At 43.7% G+C, this 6,000-nt stretch overlaps 1 long non-coding RNA gene across 1 annotated transcript; it reads right to left on the minus strand.

The window, feature by feature from the left end:
• Window positions 1–1,374: 1,374 nt before the first annotated feature.
• On the minus strand, window positions 1,375–5,675 carry LOC139042514 (uncharacterized). The gene is made up of 3 exons (XR_011499299.1): window positions 5,562–5,675; window positions 4,321–5,120; window positions 1,375–1,998 (listed from the first exon to the last, which is right to left on the minus strand). It is a non-coding gene; the product is annotated as an uncharacterized lncRNA (long non-coding RNA).
• Between the last annotated feature and the right edge of the window lie 325 nt (window positions 5,676–6,000).

Raw genomic sequence — 6,000 nt, forward strand, 5'->3', positions numbered from 1 at the left:
GGGGAAATGGGGGCATGAGTGGGGAGGAGAACAGAGACTGAACGGCAGCTCTCTGTACTTTAAAAACATTTTTTCTGTAAATACAATTGTATTCTAAAAAGTAAAGTCTATTAATAAAAATAAAAAATGTGTAGTCCAATTTTTATTGTAACAGTGTATTCCTGTTAATCGAAAAAGTTTTTGAGCACCTGCTAAGAGTCAGATTTTGCGACTGTCTTAAGACACAACTGTGAAAGGATCTGATATTCATGTAGTCAAGATGATGGTGTTTCTGATAACTCTGAGGTCTGTGAAGATGAACTGGAACAGGAGGTGAGGTCATTCTCTGGTAATCAGCGACGTCTTAGTGAACTAGGTTAGCAGCCGTAATCACATGAGATCGTATGGAGTCATTTCGTAGAAACTTGTTTCCAAAGGAGCACTTTCTTCATAAGGAAAGTGGAATCAGACCTCAAGGAACCATCCACCTCTGTGAGTTGACCTGGTTATCTCTGCAGACTTGTGGAAGCTCTCCTAGGCTAGACATTTTCTGCCTGCACAGAATTTATAGATGCCAAAATTCTTTCATAGCCTGCCCAGAATAATAAGGTGCAGTGGCACCAAGGTAAAGAGCAGCTATTCCCTCGTCCTATGGGAAGGTTCAGAGATGAAGCCTGAGATGGCATGGTCTGTGAATGGCCCCTATGTCCAGGGTAGGCTTCAAGAATAGCCTTGCAGTTATAGATCTGAGCCACCTAGGAAAAATCCCCAGCTGGTCATTAATTTCTGCACTGCATTCTGTGGAATTGAAGCTGTCAAAAATAGTCCTTGCCAGAAGAAGTCATGGCAATTGCAGGCCCAAACACAAAGGAATTGAGAAATCATGGAATCTCTTACAGAGATTCAGCCAAGATGCTCCAAGTAAAAGGCCAAAGAGTTATACAAATATTGGTCGGTTTCAAATCAATGTCAGGAAACGATTTTCAGAAGGAAGAGTGCAATCACCCTGAATCTTAACCCAAGACCTGGGACCACGAGAGTTACCACACAACTCCAAGACAAGCAGGAACAAGACTGCTTCTCAAATCAAGTGTAATGAATCAGAGAAGGAAATCTACAACCATGAAAAAGAACCAAGAGAACCAAAAAATAGGAAAAAAAATCACACAAGAAGAAAAAACAAATGAGTAATTTAAGCATGACCAGAAAATAATCTGCTTAGCACTCTCAAAGGAATTAAGCAGGGACAAGTATTTATGAAAAGCCAAGGAAACTAAATAAATAAGAAAAGACAGATGGGAGAAATAAGTAATTAAAATATTAGTATATAAAAAATGAATTATTTGAATAAAAAGAGGAAAGCCTCAATAGACGCAACAGACAGGAGACTACACACAGCAGCTATGAATTTTTATTTAAGTTAGTCATTGTTTTTAGAACCTACTTGACTTCTCTTTATCTAGCAAAGCCATTGACAATGTTATCTTTTGATGACTTCCATGTACAACAGATTGCTCAGTATTTTTTACCCAGTTAAAATTATTTTGACTATAAACATTTTTGATATTTGCATTCAGTTGTTAAGCCACATTTACAAGTATTTAGGCTGCACTCTTCATATAACTGCTTACAAACTTTAATTCCATGCCTTTTATTCATGGCTACCACTTTTGACTCCTTCTTCTTGGCTTTCTTTCATGAGCCTCCACTTCTGCTCCATAGTGGGAAGCTGAATCAGGCCAATTCAGATTTAACGAGCAAATTCAGTGATTCAGTCACTTCAGGCTTAGAATTTGTCTTCTTTCGAGAACTTTCAAATCAATAAAAATACGTGGGAAGGCAACTGCATGCTCCCTCACTCCTTCCTTTGCTGGCTGTCTTGTTCTAACCAGAAGATAATGGCAGTCCACAGGCTTTGTTTTCCTCTCACAGGTCACTTTTGTGTTCCCCTCAGAACTCATGGACACTTTCAGATGTTGTGTACTCACCCGTAATAAGATCAAATCTCTGGCATTGCCACTGGAACACACAAAATGGGGGATTTTGGAATTATGTCCTCAAGGAAAATTCATTAATATTCTCCAGTGACATCTGAGAGAAGGTGAACAGGAAAAATACTCCTTTATTAAAGGTCACTTTGCTGGAAATCTTATAATTCAAACATTAATTCTCCATTTAATAACCTCCTGTGGCCATTTTTAAAGGCAGATACAATGGTTTGGTGACTCACAGCTGACTTTGTAACTTACATGTGGCTGTCTTGCCAATTACTGTTGAAGTCATCAAGACGTCCAAAGGACTCCAGGTGACTACCTTGCTGGCATCGATTTGACTACCATGTTTTCTCCATATCTGTATCTAGTTTGCCCTCATTTACGAAGGCATTCAATGGACATTTTCACATCCTGCTGTGGCTACTTCAGTAGCCTGTCATGTCACACAACCTCTGCCCCTAGGGCTGAAACAGTTAAATCACCACATTTGGTCATTATGTGATCCACATTATGTGACCACATTTGGTCATTTTTGTGGGCCCTGCTTTAGAACAGGTGACCCAAGATCTTAAATCTCTCACAAGTCATTTGCAAAACAGAGGCTGTGCCATTGCCACTCACAAGATTCAAGGGTCTTGGTTAATGTAATGTGGTCTTCTGAAGGGTGAACAATTCCTGAGACCACCAAGCAAATTTTGTTGCTTAGGCCACCTTGAACATGAAAACAGTCACCTGTTTTGTTCAGATGCCACTTCCTTGGCTTGTTTCCCTTCAGAGACAACACACATCCTTCTTGTCGATTTTACCACACTTATTTCTCAAATTACTGGGGAGACTGCATTGTTCCTGGGACAATAAGAGGACGCCTTTGTATTAACATATGAGCTGTATGCAGGCCTGGCTGTGGTCCCAGGTTGTGACTTTCCAGTGATGCCCTGGTTGCCACGTATTACCTGGAGTTTATAGACCAAGCTGGACCTTAAGGGGCGCCCATGGGTTTTGTGACTAAAGAGCTGCCACAAGGTGCCTTGTAGGAGACAGCTTAGAAAAACAGATACTTGAGCCTACTGGGCTCCTGAAGACTGAGGTCCTGAGCCCCATTCAATGGTCTGAGGACTCAGATTCCTCTCGTCCATTAGTAAGAGACACTTCACATAGGCCACTGAGTCCAGACTAGGAGCCTCCTTGTTTAAATGACAATAGCTCTTTCAGGACAGTCCCAATCTCATGGAGGATGCCTACACTCACTCTCAGCTGCTCACCTGTGACCATGGGGAACGTGGAGGCACCCCCTCTACTAGCCCCCTTGTCAAAATGAGGAGCCCTTTTGGACAGTGGCAGTGACACCATAATATAGAATGGAGCTCACAGGCAAGTGGCATCATTCCACCTGCCTCTAGCACATTGCTGACCAGCATGGGACAGAGGGCTCTGCAGGATTGAAAGGTCTCCATTTGGCCCTCCTAAGATACCTCAAAGACAGGCCTGAGTTTCCTGTTTTCATTTATTCATGGGAAGCTGCTAATGGTCTTGTGACATGGCCTGGAATGGAAAAAGCATAATTTGATTTTTTATTACAAGGACAATCACTTTCAGCAGCCCACATTCGGCAGGCATTTGTGTATTTTCTCCTCCCATTAGGGTTACCCATGTCTTGGCTCTCTCCCATGCCTGTACACAAGAGGCTTCATTTAATGTCATAGCAGACAACCTATCAAAAACTCAAAGAGCTGCACTGGCTAGCCCCGAGTCTTAGGGTCACAAGTAGGCCACCCCAACACATCTACTCTGCCCTAAAGCTGGTCATCTGGGTTCATAACAGGCCAACAAGTAGCCTGAGGGGTTGCTGTTGGCCGAGGCTAGTCCCTAGAGCAGGCTGCCTGCCCTGGCTGAACTGGATTAAATCTGTGCTCTAGTGGGTGTGGCAGAACCCTGGGCTAACAGGCCAGGGGAAGAATTTCAATGGTGTCTACCAGGGCCTGTATCAGCCTACCTGGACTAGGTCACAACAAGGGTCAACACCAATGTCTCAGTCTCCAAAGAGGTCTCTCCTCTCACCGAGGTGCACCCAGAGCCCACCAGGTGAGTATCTTTTCACCAAAGGACTGTCAGCCTTCTCTCTGGTGATTTTAGTTTGCTGAGAAAGATGACTTTATGCATGACCCCTTTAAGACCAAGGTCTTTATAGCTTTCCTCCAATAGCTTTTAAGGGGGTAAGCCTGCAGCAGTTATTAGCTATTGAAGCCAGCTAGTAAGACATTCATCTCAGTTGTGGTGAGTCTGAAGGATGCTTATAGCAGTATTGTCCCCCACTCCAGACCTCACTCCTCCGGGGGGGGCTGCCTACCTCAGGGTGGCTCCCACCTGACTGGCTGAGAAACTCTGCTGCTCCTGAAGATGGCTTTTTTTCTTTCCAGAAGGAATTTATGCCTCTTCCACCCTAGTCAGGAATATCCCTTGTTGTGGGCGTTCTCTTCATTCAGTTTTCAGTTTTCTATCCAGGGTAATTTTTCCAAAAATAGTCGTAACCTGGTTGTGTTCATGGGAGGAGATGAGTTCAGAGTGCCTACGCTGCCATCTTGAGATCTCTACCACATCAATTTCTTAAAGTACTAGAGAGCCGGCTTTCTTCCAGTGGGCAAACAGCAATAGAGGGCCTTAGGATTAACACACAAGCTGTCTGGTAAGCCTGGTCGCTGGTCCCAGGTTCCAAATTTCCACTGAGGCCCTGGCTGCCACACACTATGCCTGTGGGATTTTAGAGACCAGGTATGGCCCTAGGGCCACCCATGGGTTTTGGAATCAAACGGCAGTCACCTTGCACTTTGCAGGACACAGCTTAGAAAAATAAATACTTGAGCCTCCTGGGCTGTCTTGAAAACTGAAGTCCTGGGCCCCAGCTAGTCACCTCAGGATTCAGATTCCTCTTTGCTATGCATAACAGACCTTTCATGTGGGCAGCTGTCCCCAGACACAGAGTCTCCATGGTTACATAGCAACAACTCCTTCAGAACAGGGCCAAACTCCAGGAAGATGACTTCCCCCATGCTCATCCTTCATCTGAGACCGTAAAGGAGAGGGAGATGGATCCTCTGCCTCCCACCTTGGCAAAATAAGGAGCTCCTTGGGACAATGGCACAGACACCACTGAAACGAAGAACATAGAAGTTAAAATCTCCCCCAGAGTCAAAAATTTTAGATTAGCTTTACTAACTGCAGCTGTGAATGTCCAGTATAATAAATTGTTTAGAAATAACCAGGTCTTTCTGTTCCTCCTTAGCATATCAGTGAGCTGTCTTTCTTAGGAAATCACTGTCCAAATGACGAGATTCAGTCTCACAAGAGGAAATGCAGGCTGAAAATGAAAACTAACCAGAAAAGTGCAGAAAGTCACAGGAAAAGAAATTCAGTCTTCAAGGCCAAATGTAAGCTGGAGGGAAGGCGTTAACCAGCAAGGCATCCTGCTCCCCCACCCCTATGTAAAGCCCCAAATAAACACCTTTACCTTTTTTCCCTTCAAAGAGGCAGTTTTGAGTTTTAACTCCCTTCTCATTTGCCTACCTTTTGATAATAAACCTCTTTCCTTACCATAAGCCTAGCATTGCAGGTATTGTCCCTCCTGTGTGATGGTTAAACAGACCTGTGTTTTTCTTCAGTAACAATTTGGTGATCCAGTCTGAAGGCTGTTTGCCTGTGGCTCCCTGGCCCTGGTTAACTCTGATTTCCTGGGAAGAAGTCTCACAGCTGCCTAGGGGATTCACCTTCCAGATTATGCCGGATACTTTCCATCTGTCCTGGCATCACGGGATCTAAGACTAATTTTCTTCTGGCAAGGAAACAAGCGTTAGATTTTTTTTATTTGTTTCTTTGTTTTTGCTTGTGATCTGGAATGGGCATCCTTTTGTTGAGTGTCTGTTAAAACTGACTGGGTGTTATTTTTCCTTTCATTTGTTTCCCTCTGCTTCAGGAGTTTTGTTCCAAGTTGTTGGAGTTTTGTCAGAGGGGGGCTCCAATTTTGTTGAAAGGA

This window comes from Equus asinus, chromosome 29, assembly GCF_041296235.1.
Source record: "Equus asinus isolate D_3611 breed Donkey chromosome 29, EquAss-T2T_v2, whole genome shotgun sequence".
Lineage (NCBI taxonomy): Eukaryota > Metazoa > Chordata > Mammalia > Perissodactyla > Equidae > Equus > Equus asinus.